We start from the raw sequence: 20,290 nt of genomic DNA, 5'->3' as shown, positions 1-20,290 counted from the left end.
AGACTACTTACTTTTCATGAAATAGAAGTTGTACTGCAGCCGGGCGGTGGTGGCGCACGCCTTTAATCCCAGCACTCGGGAGGCAGAGGCAGGCGGATCTCTGTGAGTTCGAGGCCAGCCTGGTCTACCAAGTGAGTTCCAGGAAAGGCACAAAGCTACACAGAGAAACCCTGTCTCGAAAAACCAAAAAAAAAAAAAAAAAAAAAAAAAAAAAAAAAAAAAAAAGAAGTTGTACTGCAACTTAATGTGGCCATTTCCAGACTAGAATATTCTATTTTTGGAGCAGTGAAGCCAAAATTTCAGTAAGACAAACAAGTCAAAGGATTTACAGATTCCCCGTCTGATTCTGAAATGTAACTTCAATTGTAGTAAAAGTCTTCTCTGCTTCTACACTTAGTAAATTTATATTAAAGGTTTAGGTTGTAGACAGGAGTAAAAAAAATTATTCTTTAATTTCTGGATTTATTTTATATTTTTTAATTATCATTTCAGTCATACAATATATTTTAATTTTATATTCTCTCTTCTAACTCCTCTCAGATCATCTCCCTGCCCAATGAAGTTTATGTTCTTTCTCACTTTCTGAGAATTTCTCCTTAAAATGCAAAGCAAATCATGAAAATCAAAACAAGTGAACAAATGAAAAACAATAAGACAAAAATAAGAAATAGTAACAAAACAAAAAGCACTAGAAAAAATGATTCTCTTTTGTGTTCCCCAAATACTACGGAGCCTGGGGCCTGCCCTGTAGTATGATTGGTTTACCCAGTGTCATCCCTTTGTAGAAAATTGATTTTCCTTTTCCAGGCAGGTAGAAATTGCAAATAGTTTTATTGTGTAATATTTAAAAGACAATTTATGAGACCTTTTGTGGTAAGAATGACTTAGACAGCAGTCTGATTTTCTCTTAGAAACCTGAGCAATTATTTTATTTCATTAAGCATGTTTTCCTCTTAATATATGTCCCATTGAGTTGGTGAAAAAATTAAATAGCACAATTAGTGATAGTTCATATTTAAAGGTATTTGAAAAGAAATAGTTCACGCTGCTTCTAAATTTCATGTCGTATTTCTTTGACAGTGAATAATTTTATGGTTATTGATTGGTACAAGCTGAGTCTAAGTTAAGCTGAGAAAGTATACATATCTGTTCATAATGAGAATAGAACACCTTTATTATATATAAAAAATAAACCATTAGGATCACTGGAAATTTAAGCATTTATCATGGTAGAATATATAAAAATCTTCAAGATAAATTAAGCCACAGAGAGCACATTTATTTATCATAACTCTGAATTATTTAATGGTTAATTTATTTTATTAGGAGTGTTGTGATGATAAAATATTTAAAGAGAGAAATTTTTAAGCTCTTCCTGATGTCAGCTTGTTTACTGTATTAGTCATATATAGATGCATACACTTCACAAAAAGTAAAAATTTATATAGTTACCAACATTTGAAAATGCCATTTTAATTAATTGAAAATGTGGATCTGAAAACCCAAGGAAGAAATAATGAAATTCTAGCTAAATGCATAAATATATGCATTTTTACTCATGCAATACTATCTCGAATCATCTAGCAAATGATCCTGACTTAATTAGAGATGGGCTGAAAAACAAATTCATTAAGGAGACGTTTCCTGACAACTAGCAGACAAAGCACTTAATATCATAACAAGTCTCAAAACATCATTAGGGAAATTTTCAACTCATAGAAGAAAATGAAACTCAATAAGAAATAACAATTAACCAAAGATTTAACATCTAATGAATGGTGACTATAAATCTACTTATGTCTTGTCTTGCTTCAACAAAGTTTAACTTTAAATATTATCATTTTAGATTTTGTGTGATATGTTTTTATTCATATTACATGTGCTTTGTATATATTTTAGGTGAGCAGATTAAAGGTTTATTATTTTTCAAGTAGGAGTATACCTTACTACATTCAAATTATAAGAAAAGATTCAATTTTAAGGTTTTTTTCAGAAAACCAAAGGTTTGCCATTCAAAGTGATACCATATATGCATGTTTCATCCATGTTTACTATTTTCTATGATTATCTTTTTTCATGGAATTTTTTGTACATTTTAATCAAGTAATTATATAAATACTTATCTTGTTTTAAGTATGTGTATTATTAATACATTTATATATACATACATATATATGTATGTATATATATATATATATACATGAATTATAAATCTTAAGCCATAACTTTGACAAAGTCAGTAAAGTATTTTTAGTTTCATAAAAATAATCTGTTCTTTTGCAAAAATATTGTTAAAAAAGACTTTCTGTTAATCACACTTTTGTAATTTATACCATTTATAATTAAAGGCAACATTAAATGGTACTACAAAACAAATGAGCAAGAAGAAACACAAGGGCTTCTATTACCTAAAAGGGGGAGAGAAAAATACTATGTTATCAGTTACTTAGCTTCAGAGAACCCAGTACGTGTGGAATACATGACAGAGAGCTAGAAAGGTATTGTTAAGAACTTAAATATATTGAAGAAACTCTGATGTGCTTGCAAGTGGAAGCCTGGGGACTTTCTAAGGGGCTTGCAATAAAATTCTAATTTGCCTCGATGAGGCTGTCATCATAACTACGGAAACTAATAGGTATTCTGGTAACATCTTGCTAGGAAATGAAATGGAAAAGCTGACAGTAACACTTCATTACTGTAGATGATAGGTAAGTCATGAGAAAGAGAAGACCACTCTAAATCAACTTGTGGCTGGTGACCCCTTTGGAAGGTCGCATTTTGGATCACCAGCATATCAGATACCTACACTGCAATTCATAACAATAGCAAAACTATATTTATGATGTCAAAATGAAATAATTCTATGGTTTGGGGGTTACTGCAACATGAGGAACTGTATTAAAGGGTCACAGCATTAGGACAGTTGGGAACCACTGCTCTAAATAAAAATGGTAAGGATATATCTGTTGCAGTCTCAAGTTGCCATGAGAAACATACTAATTATGGAAAGCTGGAGAAAATGTAATGCTTATTATAAAATGAGAGAACATCCTGAATGACCAAAAAATGTATACATACACATGTGGCATATTCCAATGTCCTCTACTGCCTCCAATACCATTTAATGTTTAGAGGACTCCAAAAGGGGGTGTTGTACCAATATAATTCTTTAGTCTTGTCACCCAACCAGAAGCAGCTCACTTGGAACATGGAAAAAGAGTCTCAGAAAGTCCCAGTTATGGTTCTAGCAGGAAAAACCCATGGCCCCAAAGTATAGGGTGTCCTTTGTCATTTGTTTTCTAATTATTGGTATTTACTTTTACTTTCTCCAAAATCTTCAACTTATTTTCTCAAAGCTTGTTGAAAATATAGGAAGGACAATGGTGGAAGAATTTTAGAAGTAATGACAAATGAATCTTGCATCACACTCAATGTTTTCGTGCACCAGATACATAGGTCTTATACTTTTGAATAAGTTACAGTTGGGAAGAAAGTGAGGGAATTTCCTATAAATAGACTCTGGTGCTTGTTGGAAATAGTCAAAATAGGACTACATTTAATAGAGAATCTGGCACAATTTTAATGATTAAGTAATGTAGAAAAAATTACTTATGTGTTCTTTCTTATTAAGATGCCGAGTAAAAGGGAAAATAAAAGGTAAATTCATTTTAATATAAAAACAACTGTCTGCTTTATGACTATTGTATTTATTAGCTTTTCATTTAGTAACAAATTACATAATTATTGTTTTGACAAGTATGCAATAAGGGGCTTGGTTAACACATTGGCTCACTGAAGAAAATAGAATCTTGTACCTATGCCTTTAGCATTTTGTGAAATTAGCATTTAATGTTGGAAGAACTCATTTCTAGACATATCACATACTTAGGGAATTTAATCTTGCAGGATGAACTTTCCTCATCAATACTTTTTTGTGCCTCAATGCAAAGCACAACTATGTCATAAATTGTTTCTAAAATAATCATCATCTTATATGTAGAAATCATATAATTTGATTTATACAGGCTAACAGTTCAGAGACTGGTGTCTCAGAAGAGACATCAGATTCTGAACATTTAAGCAATGTCAGAAGTGTAATAGCATTTGGCTTTTTATGTTGAATTACATAAAGTTTACATCACAGGACTGTCAAGAGCTCATGAGGATGAAAGGTGGAAGAGTGTGGTTTAGAAATAAATTACTCCAACAGGCTCATGGGTTGGAACACTTGGTTCCACCTAATAGTGTTGATATGAAGGCTAGGGGATTGTGGAGAATTTGGAAGTAGGTATACATGGAAAAAAGGAAGTTGCGGAGGGGGGGGGTGCTTGAGGATTACACCATCACCTGATTTTGGACTGATCAATGTTTTCTGATTACACTGAGATCAAAGCAGTCAGATCAAACTTGTACCATTATGGAGTCATACTAATATGCCTTCAACAACGTACTGGGCTACAGCCCCATAAGCCCACATGACAAAATCAATCTCTCATGTCTTAAGATTTTGTTTTCAATAATATTTTCACAGTTTTGAGAAAAGCATCCATCCAATAGAAGGACCTTTGTTAAACTAAACTTGGCTTTGTGGTTAATAACCTTTTTGACTTTGTTGGAGAAATATGTAAGTTTGAATCTCTTTCCTAGGGAAGCCATCAAACCCTCATGCAAACTTTAATATTCTATTCTGGCATGAGTATGGGAGACCAGCATGGAAACTGAAATGTGAGTAGAGAAGTTGAGGATCATGAGATTTCGGTGTGAATCAAAAGCTCTTTGGATTTGTGGTAAGAATCATTTGTGTTATATTTGGGTGTAGACTCTGGCTATATTCTATAAATGTTTTGAAATTTTGAGTGAATCTGAATTCAAATATAAAACAATAATTTATTTGGTGGGGTAACATCCAGCCTCTGACTTGGTTCCTGATTACATATTTTAGACAGGATTGCAGAGGGAAAGCAGAAAATAGAGAAGAAAAATATGAGGCAGTAGAAAGCTGTGGAGGAAGTATACAGGGAAAATACTGGAAAGGGGTTATAATTGTCAAAATGAATAACACAATTAAAGTGAAACATTTTGGTTTGCATTGGAATAGTAAGAAATACTCTGAACATCAGACTCTAGCTGTGTAAGTTTCTGGGGTATAAAATTCAAATTTATATGAAAGAAAGAACCTGAAAACAGAGTTCTCAAAAAGATAAAGACTAATACACTTTGATGACAGACTACTGTTTAGGCAATGATCCATCTAGTTCAGCTATGCAGTCACAGAGGCAAGAAGGAACAAAAGGGTTACTACAGCTGTGACTCAGTGGTGCCATGACACATCTCCAGCTGCCAGAAAAACTTGGCATCCTCTATGTGGTAATAATTTCAAAGGCCTAAAATGTGTATGCATTAATGGGTCATGGAAGTTCATAACAAGGCTCCAAAAAGTATCTGGAGCCTTGCTGTGAAAGAGGTTTAGATACACTGTCTATAGCCCCAGAATGGACTGTGCATGGTGCATTGATGGTGATGCCAAGTACATGTGAACATATCGTAGATCTCACTAATGATAGACAGTCACAGAAGAGAGCAACAAGCACTAAATACAGCAGGACCAATATCAAGTTTTCCAATGACAGGGATGCAGGGCTGGGCTTCTGAAATCTCCTGGATCCCATATTACGCTCTGGATGTTGTTAACAGAGCTGGAGGCTTCTCTATCTGCCGTACTGTATTTTGTGATATCATTGTCCTAACGTCACCCTGTTATGCTTTTCCCTTCCTCACCTTTGAAATAAAAAAGTAGTTTGGAAATATATAACTTGTTTGATTTCACAGTTGTGTACAGTTGAGAGCATGCCTTCTCTCTCAGAGGAATGTATGGAGTTTAAAATTTTATACACTGCCAGATAAAGAGACTTTCAGTCTTGATGTGAATGAATTTTGTGTTACAAAATGCCTGTGTTCACACAGAGACCAAGGCTTAGACAGTAAAGTTTAGCTATAATTTGTCACTTGTTAATCATCTACTTCAACACTTGCTGTCTGACTTATGCTACTGTTTTGTTGGTTGTGGAACCTTTAGTTTGGATCCCTAACTTGAGTGGATTACCAAGGGGTTGAGTGTAGAGGATTATAGACAGCCCCTGGTTCCAACATGATCTCTCTTCCCTAATCCTTTGGAGATGAAACAAAATTTGGCCTAATATTTCCAAATGCAAGCATACCCTCCCATCTATGATAGTTTAAACTGTAAGCAATTCCTTAAATATAAGGCAAAATAAGCCATATCTTACATAAGTTGTTTTTGTCATGGAAATAATGCCAAAGGAAGTAAATAGTGTAGGAATCAAGACAGATTTTAAATGAAATCGATGATAAATATATGCTGACCTCAAAATTTAAATTGCTATTTAGATAGGGTCTTTCTTGGTTGAAGTAATGGTTTGCATTAGAATGGTTCCCATAGCCTCATGTATTTGAGTGCTTAGATATTCTGGTAGTAGAACTGTTTGAGAAGAATTAGGAGCTATGACCTCCTTAGTTTAATTGTGGCCTATTGGAGGAAGTTTGTCACTGAGTGTGGGGTTTGAGACTTCAAAATCCCACTCCAGTTCCAATTTCTCCTCTCTCTCTGTCTATCTCTGTCTCTCTCTCTTCCCATCTGTCTATCTATCTATCTATCTATCTATCTATCTATCTATCATCTATCTATTTATCTACCTATCTATAATCTATCTATTTGTCTCTTTATCTCTCTGTTTACATAATCAGGATATAAAGCTCTCAGGTATTGCCCCAATGCCATATCTCTCTATTCTCCAACATATTAATCATGGGATAATCTTCTAATACTATAAGCATATCTCCAATTTCTCCAATTAAATATTTTCTTTTATAAGAGTTGTCTTGGTTATAGTATACATAAAAAGCAATAGAATAGTAACTTAAACAGTGGATCCTAGCCACATAGCAAAACCTCAACGTTATTTTAAGAAATGTGAATTTACCAAAGGATATGGATTATTTATAGTGTGAATTTCACTGATGCCAATCTGAATTCTAAATTCACCTTGTGAGTGTGATTATAGATTGCTGACCTTCAAAATGTCCCAGAATTTTTAATTAATACATTGTGCACATGAAAACGTCATTGAGGGTCTCCATGAGTATATCTGCTTTAGCTAACCAAGCAGCTCATTTAGTTACATGGATGGTTGCTCTTTGCTGTTCCTAGTAAGTTATGATAAATGATTTAGTGATCTGCCTTTCTCCAAATGATGATTTTTACTGCAATAATTCTTGCTTCTGTCTAAGATTATATATGTTTTATGTTTGGTGCACATTACTTAGTCATAGCAGTATAATAAAGTAATATATCTGGAACTGACAGAAAGGAATGATGTTGTTCAGTAATCAGAAATTTTCGGCTGCTTCCCTTTGGACAAGGATGTATAGTTTTTATTTAGAGGATAATGTTGTTACAAATGAATGCATGAGAAGTACAAGCACAAATATAAGCCTGCCATAGAATGACTTTCTTTTAATCCCTCCCTATTGTCTTCCCTACATGCATTTTCCTTTGTATAGTATCTATAATATCAGGTTAACTCATCCCAGGGGCTTATTAATCAGGATATTAGCTTATAAAAGTTACATTTTATTTTAGTAAAATTTGTATTATAATAAAGATATCACAAAGAATTTCCAATGTTGCAAGTGCAAAATAACAAAAACCAGTTCCATCTGAATCAAACTATGTCTTCAGAATGGAAAACATCCAGAGAGACAGACAGACAAGGGGGGAAGAAAGTGAAAGAAAGAATACAAAGAAAGGAAAGGGAAGAGAAGGAATTGACTAAAAGGTATTCTGCTCCACAGTTTGTTGGATCTAATCTGCAAAGACAATGAAAGCTGTGTATGTGTTTCTCAGTCTCTGTTGTGTTATTGTTGTCTGAAATTTAGAATAGTAGTGAAGCAATACAGGAGATGAAAGGTGTAGATAAATTTCTAAATGGTCTTATTAAATAAAAAACACAGAGCCAGATATAGGGGTGAAAGCTTGAGAGAGATTAGGGAAATACGGAAAGCCACAGCTAACCTTACCTCACCAACTTGGCAGTTTTCAAATGACAGTTACTTCCTGTTTGCCTACGCCTACATGCTTTGCTGTTCTGCCATCTGATTTGCTGTTCTAACTATATCACTTCCCTTTCCTACATAGCTCTGTCACTTAATGTCTGTTTGTACAGACCTCTAAACCTCCATGATTAACTAGTGTTGGAATTTAAGGCGTGTGCCACCACACCTGGCTGTTTCTAGTATGGCCTTGAACTCACAGAGATACAGACAGATTCCTGTCTGCCAAGTAATAGGATTAAAAACATGTGCTACCATTGCCTGACTTCTCTGTTTACTTATAATGGCTACTATTCCTCTGATCTCTAGGCAAGCTTTATTTTAAAGCACAAATAAAATGCCACCACATTTCAGCACAAATTAAATATCACCACAGAAAAAGATTATGTCTGCTGTCAACTTTCTGCATAAAAGCCATGCTTAATATTTAGGGGTTTTCTATGGGCCAAAAGAAGACTGACAGAGTTAAAGATCTTACATATTTGTAATGCTTTCCCATTATTTTCATAATTTTAAAACCATAATATCTGCTATATATGTAACTTGATAAATGGAAACAACATTGGTAATTTCTTTCACATAAGATACCAATTGCTTTATGGTTGTTGTCTTCCTGAGATTTCAGACAGTAGTAATCAATTCCTTCGCATGCTGTTGTACATCAGATCCTTCTGAGCTGAAACTTTCCATCTAGGGGAAATGGGTAGAGGGTCCCGAGATTCCAGAAATTAAGTGTCTCAAGTCTGGGAAAACTGAAACTTCAAAGAGTATAAAAGCATTTCTTCAGTTTTATATAAACAGCAAATAACTGTTGGGGAGGAGATGCTGACCAGCCAAACTCAGAGGGCTACCTCACACATATTGAGCTTCTTTCAGGTTGTTAAGTGATCTCCATAAATGCAGCTTTAATGAGCAATCACCCATATTGAAGCAGACATTTTGGTCATACAACTACTTTTCAGTAATCTGAGATCATATAAGAAACTCTTCAACTATACTCCTCTTAGTAACCCCAATAATAAAGTTGGACTTCAGCTTAATAATTACTTTGGCTTGGCATGAGTTCTTTTTCTGAAGTGAATCTAGGTATGTATTGATTCTTCCCAGGGAAGATCTGTCACACAATAGTTGCATATTTCTCAACTGTAAGGGTGGCAAACTAAACTATGGCCAATATTCACCTTACTATTTAATTCAATGAACCACATCTATCTACAGTAACTTGCACACTTAATGACAATGAATTTTGCAAATATAATCATTGTTAATATAAAGAGATATCTACATAGCATTGAGTGGGTTTCAATAAAATATCTGTTCTTATGGATCATGTAAGTGCTTCTAGGAGATATAATTTATAATAAGTTTTATATTCACAGGAATAACCAAGTTTGCTTCATCTATTATAGTCTCCAATGAAGAATGCTTAACAAAGTGACATAGTGCATCTTGTCATAACCATCATATTCCTTGTTAATATAAGCCAACCAGAAAACAATTGAACTTGGAGAGAGCAATGATGACATATAAACAACAGCACTCTCTCTGATTAAAATAGAGTTTAATCATAAATAGAAGTGGAGTCTATCATTCACTATCATTGTGACAGAGAAAGATTTTTTTTCTTACTGTCTTGTATGTGCACTTATATATGTGACTATATTTATACTACCAAATGTGATCAAGACATGAAATTACATTACAAAATACACTTACAATAAATTGAGGAAAATAAAATTAGGATTGATTTCAGCATGTTTATCAAACTTCTCACTTGCCATTTTAAGTGTATGCTTTTTTGGAAAATAAGTTATAAGATACAATTATTAGATTTATGATCATGAAAGATACTTATAATTCTATAGTATTGACATTTTCAACATTTCTGTGTCACATATAAATGGAAGGATGGATGGGTTCAAAAAGAGGACAATTAGGACATGGAATAGGGAAGGAATTGACCTATTATAAGATATGTGATGTGCTGTCAACATTCCAATACTTTCTGTGCTGCATTTTGTGTAGTCTTTTACTAGATACATTGCATTTTTCTATAATTACAGATTTGGAGGAAACAAATAAAATAAAACAGCTAAATAATTTTGTTCTATGCAGAATGAAAAAAAAAATATCTGTTTAGGCTTCAGCTATCCTGTAAAGTTCAGGGCCATTAGACTAAGAATTGTTGACTGCAGGCAAAATGAGTTGCAGAAAAAGCCAGAAGAGAGCAAGCTAGCAAGAGGTGGATGAGAAGGGAGGGAAAGGCTATAAGACTTTGAATAAAAATGCCTTATAGAAACTTTGACCTTTGCTTGATATGTGATGCCAGCTGCTGATGTCCTCACAGGGAGTTAGCTGAAGAATAAGTAGCTGACATTCTTTCCCCCTCTTCAGAATCTCTAATGCAAAAGTCCCTTCAAGTCAGGTCACAGGGCACAGAGCAAGGCAATGAAGGATGAAGAGCCCCCTGAAGAGGAAAGCCCATGATATTTAGCCCAGAAAGAGCTGGAAAAAATCATGCTAATCACTTCCCTTTATATATCTATTTGAAGCAAGAGCTGTTTTTACTCTCACAGTTACATCAACCAAACTTTTAGCATAGAGCCTACTTAATTGCAGAAGTACAATGCATATTTTAATGAATGCATGTATGAATATGAAACAGTTGCAACTATTCTTAAATTATTTACAAGTGGAATATGGAGTACTCTTGTGCTACTTTGCTCTGGAGAATTAAATTTATGACTAGAGAATTATACATACAAAGCTAAACAAAAGCAGCACATTTCCAACACTGGGAATTGTCTGCTAAATAATGAAATACCCTATTAGTGCTGAGCCACTGCCACTGGACTCATTCATGCAGAGATATAGCCTTTTTGAAAAGATGGAGGAGAGTGAATGAAGGCCCCGAGTAGATACTGGGTCTGTATGCACACTAATATCTCTAGGTCTTCTAAGATCCTTCAATTATGGGGCACATCAGAGACATTTATTTCAATGTAAGTATCAGAAGAGCTCTGCTTCTCCTGAGGAAATTTTTTTGTTGTTGTTATTGTTAGCTCCTTGGGGACTGTCTAAATCTCTGTATTGAGTTTTGCTTTGACAGTTGGAGATATTAGGCTTAAATTTGTGGTCTGGTTTAGGAAATGTGTGCAATACTTTAAGGCTTTTAGATTTGCATATTAATATTTCCTCTAACTTTATGTTCTTTTTCTTTTATGCACCAAAAATCTGCTCTTTTTAAACAATTTTGGGGATTTTTTTATTTGTTCATATGCCCTGGAAAAGAGGCAGGAAATAAATTTTCTATTTTTATGTTTTTTAAAAATTGCTAATAGGACCAAAGTAGTCCAAATTATATGCAAATTATCTGATAAAACACTTGTAACCAGTATCTTCATTCATTGTAAATTCTACTTACACTGATACTTCTAAATTCATGTCATGAAGCATATTAAAGTAAACACACACACACACACACACACAATACTTGTAGTTATTTTCTCCCATATGACTTAGCATTATTAATGTTTCTCAGATATTTGAAATAGTCTAAGCAAATATCTGAGTACAGCAAAAATGCCAAGTAATTCCATAGAGTATTGCATTCTGTAGCTGAAAGTTTTCCTATGTCCTGCCCAGTCCACATACACTCAGACCCAAGTAAATACACAGAGGCTTATATTAATTAAAACTGCTCAGCCATTAGCTCAGGCTAACCACTAACTAGCTCTTACACTTAAACTCAGCCCATTTCTGTTAATCTGTATGTTGCTACATGTTCTGTGGATTTAATTGTGTGCCATTACATGTTGTTTCCTGGACGGCAGGCTAGAGTCTCCTGACTCAGCCTTCCTCTTCCCAGAATTCTCCTTGTCTGTTTATCCCACCTATAATTTCTGCCTGGCTACTGGCCAATCATCATTTTATTAAACCAGTGTACAAAAGCATTATTCCACAGAGGGATTCAGACAGAGAGAAGCTTTGAAATCCATAGTTAAACCTTTCCAATTTTTGTGTTTGAGTTTTGGCCATGATTGCTGACCTAGTGAGAATTCATTTTCTCCAGGGATGACATTCTAGAGAAGCTGTCAACTTCCTATTAGATAGTCCTATAGCCATGCCCATGTTAAGTGGACTCAACTGGATAAAAAACAAAACACATGAATTTGGGAGGGGAAAGTAGTGGGAACAGAGAGAGGAAGAATTGATCAAATCACATTGTCATAGAATAATAAACTCTAAAACAGAGCTGTGGACACCTACATTTGTAAAGATATAGTGAAAGATATCCTCTAACCACCACAGAAACAAAGAACTCTAGAATTATAAACCTTCATTGAAGATAGGAACGGAAAGTGAATCTGAAAAGGAGTAAATTCTTGAGCAATTTACACTGACAGTCAAATACAAAAGATGTGTACTAAGTACATCAGAGTTAAATGTTAATCTTTTTTTTCTGTTTTTTCTCATTTTCCTTAAGGAAGGAAACAAAATGTCACTTCTACTTTAAAAATTATCAATGTTTTACAGCAAAAGAGTACGCATTTCTTTGATCCTTATAATTAATGGACATGTAAAAGTTTTTTGGAATAGCTTATAATTTAGAAAAATATCTACTTATATATGAACATGTATCTGTGGTGCTGTTTGGAATACTAGTATGTGGTGGAATATTAGTATGTATGTAGGAAAAGAAGGACAATATTTTTTTCTCAACCATTGAAAAATTCATGATTAGGTCAACAAGATGGTTCAGTGTGTAAAGGTATTGCTACCCGGCCTGAGGTCATGATTTTAGTATTATGAAATACTCATATGTGCCATGACATATTTACACACACACACACACACACACACACACACACACACACACACACACACATAACAATAAAAAGACATAAATTAATTCATATTAGCACTATTGACTTTAAAAAAACTAATGAAATAGAAATTAAATGTTTTTTATTTCGGCAAAGCACCAGTTTGATGGGTATATGAAAGCTTTGTATATCACTTGAAAAAAAAAAAGAAAATAATTTAAAATTGAGATTTATAAGTAGACATTGCCCAAGCAAATTTTCACTTAATATAAAATTACAAACCTGATTTTTTTCTATGAAAACTGGATATTAATATAAATACATATATAATATTGCAAATTATTACAAAGTAAGAAAATTTATTTTTAAATTTTATGGATAAAAATAATTTTTTATGAATAACCATGTAAAAATAAATTATCCAGAAAACTGTATGTTGAAAATCAAACAGATATTTTCTTTACTTGCTACCTGCCATGTTTAGGAATTTTATGAAAGTGAATGGAGAAAATCTTGAAAATTCTCTGTTTTGTATATATTTGATTGTTTAAAGTTTTTTGAGAGCTAACTTGAAATGACTACATTCTGAATCCTCAAATCAGTCTCCATTGGCATGCTTCCTGGATCAAAGCCATACTTTCTAATACTTCCCAAACAATCACCTTATAGGGACCAAGAGTTAAAATGCCTCAAACATGTGGAAGACAGCTCATTCAAACCAACACATGTGTGCTCTTCCTAAAATAGACTCTGCATGTGGGAATCACTGTACAATGCTGCAAAATCATTTTTATATTTCATATTGTAAAATTTTATCATATTTTTAAAAGTAGACATGTTGCGGTGGCTGAAACACCCACAATCAAGAATTTTCCAGTTCACCCACTATTACAAAAGGAACAAATCACTACAGGAGTCAAACATATAGCATAATATCCATGATAAATGAATGTGTGATGCTCAGTTGAACAGTGATGACTTGTTAGAAGTCTATTGAATCAGTAACACATGAAACTTGTATTCCCTGCAGTCTCTCATCAATCAAGCTCTAGCCTGAAGCCTATTTTCCCTTTCCTCCAATGTTGAAATAATAAGCAAAAATTTTAAACACACACATGGATATAAACTCAAACACAAACACAATTTTCTCAGACATTCTTGGAATGACCTTCTCTACACAAGGATGTAGCTACTCTCAGACTCATCCCCCTGATAAATGGAGGCAAGATATACCATACCTACTTGCTTATAGGAAAGTTTGAACGGGAAGTAATTAGTCTTAGTTCAGTCTTTATACATTGGAAACCAAGGGGCTTTCATCATTATGAATAAAACAAACTAGATGCCTGGGTGAATCCTTCCAAATTGTATAGAAAAAAATTAAGAATAATGCTTAATAAAACCCATTAAAATGATTAAAATTATTCCATAATTAACAAGTGAAATCTTTACAAAATAGGACCAATTATCTTCTAAAAGTATTAGAGATACTTTACTTTCCAAGCTTTCCTTCAATTATTAGTAATTCATAAAATAAAGTAATATTTTAAGATCTTAATAAGCTTTAAATTAATAATTTCTTAATAAAGAGAACATTTAAAATTTTGTTGTTGCTGTTTTTTTTCTTCAGTTGTTTGTTACAACTGCCAACCTGAACTAAAATACTGAGTTCTAGGCCAGTCATTCATCATTCATACACTTAAAGATTTGTCTCTAAATCATCACCATATACAAATGAGACAACTGAAGAAAAGGGACAAATCATCTATCCCAGGAAACAGAGTGAAGTGGCATATGGGTATATATTATCTAAAAAATTTTATGTCTTCCTAAATGTTTGTTTCTGCATTTCTCTAAAGATTTAACACTATTGGTGTCCTAATAGTTCCAGTTCAATTAAAATTTAAAGCTGACTTTGGAGTTGGAGAATGGATCTCTCCTTCTTTAAACTCAAGCATGTTGTTAAAAGGAAAATGCAAACTCCCTGTATCATGCCAGAATAAAAGAGCCATCTTCTGCTTTGGGACAGGACAAAAGCCAAATTAATTAAGGGACTATTCTATTACTAATCTCAACTCTTTGATTCTATCCTGATTCTTTAAACTTTTCTTAAAGTATGAATTTTATATCAAAATTTACAAGATATATACACAGCCGAGAATGGACAGCTGAATTAAAAAAACATCAACAATTTCCAGAATTTAAAATCCTGAATCATGATAGGATACTAGTGGAATTCAGGTGTTTCTGGTACATGGACTGCTCTCACTCAATGTGAGGTTGAACTGTTGACCTTGTGTACATCCTACTTCACAAATGAGTCTGTCAGATATGCTAAGCCTATAGGCTGAAGATGATGCCCCAACACTGTGGAGAAACCTCAGGTGACTGTCCAGGCAGCTGGCTGTTTCTGTCAACTCACAAATTTTTTGGAAGTTGCTTGCATGCACTTCCTGTTTTTATTTTTGTTAGCTAATATTATTTCCTTCCTGGGTCTCAGAGGGAGTTGAAGATTAGTTAGATATAGTTGAAGGTTAGTTAGTTATAGTTGAAGATTAATTAGGATAGAAAGTGAATTAGATACATTTTGGGCTTACCAAAATAGGATAGATAATGAAATTATTTGCTCTGAATTTGTCAAATACAAATGGACTAGACATTTTTTAGGTATTTATTACTTGTATATATTGTATATAGTTATTGTACTATTCTATATAATTTTTCTTATGTTAGTTATAACCTTTTGCTGTTTTTCTTTTTATTAAAATATAAAAGGGGAAATATGGTGGTATTTTATTTGTACTGAAATGTGACTTTAATTTTATGTTAATAAATAAAGTTGCCTGGGGGTTAGAGCTATTAGAGCCATAGCAAGAGTGTGGCAGTGGTGGCACATGCCTTTAATCCCAGTGCTTGGTAGACAGAGCTAGGTAGATCACTGTGTGTTCAGGGATACAGCCAGCATTGGAGACATATACCTTTAAGACCTGGAAGGCTGTACTTATAGGCAATGACAAGGCAGTCATGTGTTTGTGTTTACAACCAATGAGAAGGCAGAACAGAAAGACTATATTAAAGACAAACACACAGGAAGTAGCTCTCTTTTGGAGAGGTAGGACCACTGCAGGAGGAAGGGTAAGGTTTTAGCTCTGAGCTCTGATCTTTTGGCTTTCTCTTTCACTTTGGTTCTGTGTTTCTTATTTAACAAGATGGTTGGTTACATGTACAATCTGTAGACTAGTCTGGCCTCAAACTCAGAGATCTGTAAGCCTCTGCAGTTCAAATGTTGAGATAAAAGACATGTACCACTACATCCTGCTTTAAGATTTTCTTTAATTCCTTTTCACAAGTTGGAAATTTAGCTGGGTGGGATCCTGCCCTGTGGTCACCACTACCTTTATTCCATTTCTTAATCTGTTTGTCTCACTGAATACAGGACTTGGCACCGTTCTACTTCCTGGTGCTCTTTTTCTCCTCAAATTGTACATTTTGTATTTTTCCTTCCTTATCATCCTCCTTTTCATTATAAATCTTTATCAGCATGAACAGTAGTAACTAACCACATAACAGAGTCTATATTAGGCTCTTTTGAGATTCCTTCTGCCAACAAAATTAATCCAAATCTCGTCACATCGCCTTAGGCAGACTCTTCAGACAAGGGCAAAAGCCTCCATATTCCTTACCAAACTATCACAAGAATGATCTCTAAGTCATATATGATACTCATCTCCTCTGAAAGCTCTTAATCCAGGCCCCCATAGCTCACTGAATCACAGTTAGCATCACTATCTTTCATGCTTCTCCTAGTATGACCCATTACGGAGCACTTAAAATGTTCAACTGCTTTTGTAGTATATAGTGTCAAGTTCAATATTCATTCAAACAATAGCATGGCCAAGCCTATCTCAGTAATACCCCAGTCCCTTGTATCAAATTCTATCTTAGTTAGGGGTTCTATTTCTGTGAAGAAACACCAGGACCATGACAAATCTTATGAAGAAAAAAAAAAAAAAAACTTAATTGGAGTGGCTTACATTTTCAGAGTTTTCATCAATTATCATCATGATAAAACATGGTTGTGTGCACATAGACATGGTGCTGGAGAAGGAGTTGAGAGTCCTATATCTTAACCAGTAGGCAACAGTAAAAGGTTTGAGACACTGAGTGCGGCTTGAGCATATATGAGACCTCAAAGCCTAGCCCCATAGAGACACACTTCTTCCAACAAGACTGCACCTACTCCAACAAATCCACACCTTCTAACAGTGTCACTCTCTATGAGCTTCATGGGATCAATTACATTCAAACTACTACATACCATTTTCTCTAATTGAATACAGTTTCCAGATAGATCACTCACTGTTTATGTCCAGTCCACCACTACCCATCCTGCTTCAGCAATGTAAGCCTTGGCCTTTGGGAAGCTGATAATGCTTTCAAAATCTTCAATAGCAACCAACTTCTTTAGCTAACTTGTTTCCACTGATGTAGAGAGAACATTTTTTTTTTCATTTTATAATCATGCTATTCATAGCTCCAAACCACTTGCTGTGATTTATTTAAAAGAACTTAAGTAACTATGTACTTTTTGAAAGAAATCCATATAAATAAAGATGCACAAATAAGTATATTTTATTTTCTAAACATAGATTATTTATTCCAATGTCTTTCATTACAGCTAGGTGTTTAAAATTAAGATTGTTTTTTAGTCAGGGCATCTTTTAAGCCACTGTTCCAGTCTGAGAGTTTTATTCCCACTTTCTTGAATGAAAGAATAGAGTTCAGCAGTGCATTTAATTGGAATTTAGATCCTCTAACAGTCTGTCTCCCATCAGAGTGGTTTGAATTCCTGACAAATGGCCTGTTGTATTAAAGTAGTCATTGATACAGGAAGTGCTAGTTTAAAAGAAAAAAAATACAGACAGTGAAGAATCACAAACTACTGAGAAACTATTCACACTTTTTCTATCCCTTTGAGATTTAAAAATTTACTACTCTAGAAGAGGCATCCTGCACCCTGCACCTGTTTTGAAGCAGATTAGTGAAGCTACATTAAAGAGATGCCTAAATTTCTCGCTGAGGCAGCTGTCAAGTCTATGTGCTTATTAGAGTCCCAAAAAGGTAATTATGATTTTTGAAGAATAATATAAACACTTAAATGTATTAGATTTATTAAATTACTGAGGAAAAACCTCCAGTGTTTAATAGTTTATGAATAAAGTAGAAATATTTTTAATGAGTGCTGTTGAAGACAAACATACATGCATATGATGTCTATTTTATTTTGTTTCTTAATGTTTCATTTTCATGAAAAAAGGAATCTTTAAATATCAATGCTACAGCATGCCTATATGCTAAGTTCAACTTAAAGGAAAATAGGCCCACACAAGAAAATCCAGTGCATGACAAATACTCAGGCAGTCCCAGGTTTCACTTTAGGAAGGTCAAGAAGTTCTAGAGATTGCATATGCAATACAGTGTAAAAAGTATATTCAACACTATTGCCTCACTAACTTAAACATGATAGGAACGCTTAATATTACACATTTAAATCCTTTAGTACTAATAGTTTTGATAGAAGGTCATTTTGTCTTTCTCAGGCTGGCCTGAAGTTGGCATTACTCCCGTCTCAGGTTCCCACATGCTTTATTTGTAGACTTGGCATATAGCACCATGCTAAGCTATCAAGCTTATTTCAATCTCAAAATCTCTGTATAAACTGAAAGCCTATGTCGAATGTTTCCAAAGATCCACCATTAAATGAACATTTAGAATAAATGGCTTCAGAAATGTGTTATTTTCCAATTTTGATCAGAGTTATAATTTTGGTATAAGAAAAATCATACTCAAAGATATCAGACAAAATATACCAAAGGGTGGTCTAATGAAATGTAACTGACAAAATTTTCAAATGGAAGCTTATGCCTTTTAAAGAAACATATACATAGTAAAATATCAAACCAAAATGATATTATTTAGATAATTACAGCTATCACTAAACTGAAAGGCTTTGAAAACTTTTGAGATCAACATAAATATGAACAAAGGCTCCAAACAAAATTTAGAATAATTTAGATTCACTACTACACAATCACATGGGCTTAAAATTAAAATATTAAAATGGTATTAAAATGATATTAAAATTTGACACATTGATGAACTAATATGAGAGAGCATGCACAACAAAATATATCACAGTATTGTTTGTAGAGAAAAAACAAAAAATAAAAACAAAAACAGTAAAAACAAAACAAAACAAACAAACAAAAATTGGAAAAACAATGTAAGAATAAGGAATAATCAATCGATGTATCAGATTGTAAAAGTGAGTTACATAACAGACTGCAATATAGCCAGGTGGTGGTGGTGCACACCTTTAATCCCAGCACTTGGGAGGCTGAGGCAGGTGGATCTCTGTGAGTTCGAGGTCTGCCTGGACTACAGAGTGAGATCCAGGAAAAGCTCAAAGCTACACAGAGAAACCCTTTCTCAAAAAAACAAAACAAATCAAAACAAAAAGCCAAACAAACAAACAAAAATATGAGTGCAATATAACAACATATACACCAGAATATGAGGATAGAAAAACATAATGCATTGAAATCTTTAAAAGCAACAAATCATACAAATTAAATCATACAATTATTTATAGTAGAATTGGATAAATGTAAATGAATATGTATAAGACTTTATTTTGCAGACCACAATACTAATTCAACAAGTAGGTGCATAGTAAAAGATTGAAGGCCATTCTATAGCATTGTTAATCTGAGCCTAAGAAACACATCAATGTAAGCTATGCTTTGGGGAGCAAAAATAGCTGAAGAGATCTGAAAATGATTTTTTTGAAATAATAACAGTGCAGAAGTACGGAACATGATACTATTAATTGATAGTTGGTCTCAGAGAGAGAGAGGTAAAGAAAAAAGAAAGAAAGAAGGAAAGAAAGAAAGGAAGGAAGGAAGGAAGGAAGAAAGAAAGAAAGAAAGAAAGAAAGAAAGAAAGAAAGAAAGAAAGAAAGAAAGAAAGAAAGAAAGGGAGGGGGAGGGAGGGATACACACACACTCTGAGAGAGAGAGAGAAAGAGAGAACATTTGAAGTTCGCAGAGAAGGAAATTAATGTTGATTACACCACTTGAAAGTTCATAGTTATATAAAACATAAATTCAGTGTAATAAAAAGATGAAAGAATGAAGTGTGACTGGAAGTATGATAGTGGAATGTTTCCTGATATTTGATAAAGGAGCTCTTTAACTATGTGGCTTTGAAATTCCTGATTCTAAATCCTAGTGTTATTGTCATTCTATCGGTGTGAATAGAAGAAAGTATTCATT

Source organism: Peromyscus leucopus, chromosome 9 (assembly GCF_004664715.2).
Source record: "Peromyscus leucopus breed LL Stock chromosome 9, UCI_PerLeu_2.1, whole genome shotgun sequence".
In the NCBI taxonomy this organism is placed as follows: Eukaryota; Metazoa; Chordata; class Mammalia; order Rodentia; family Cricetidae; genus Peromyscus; species Peromyscus leucopus.
This window is presented reverse-complemented; position numbering follows the sequence as displayed.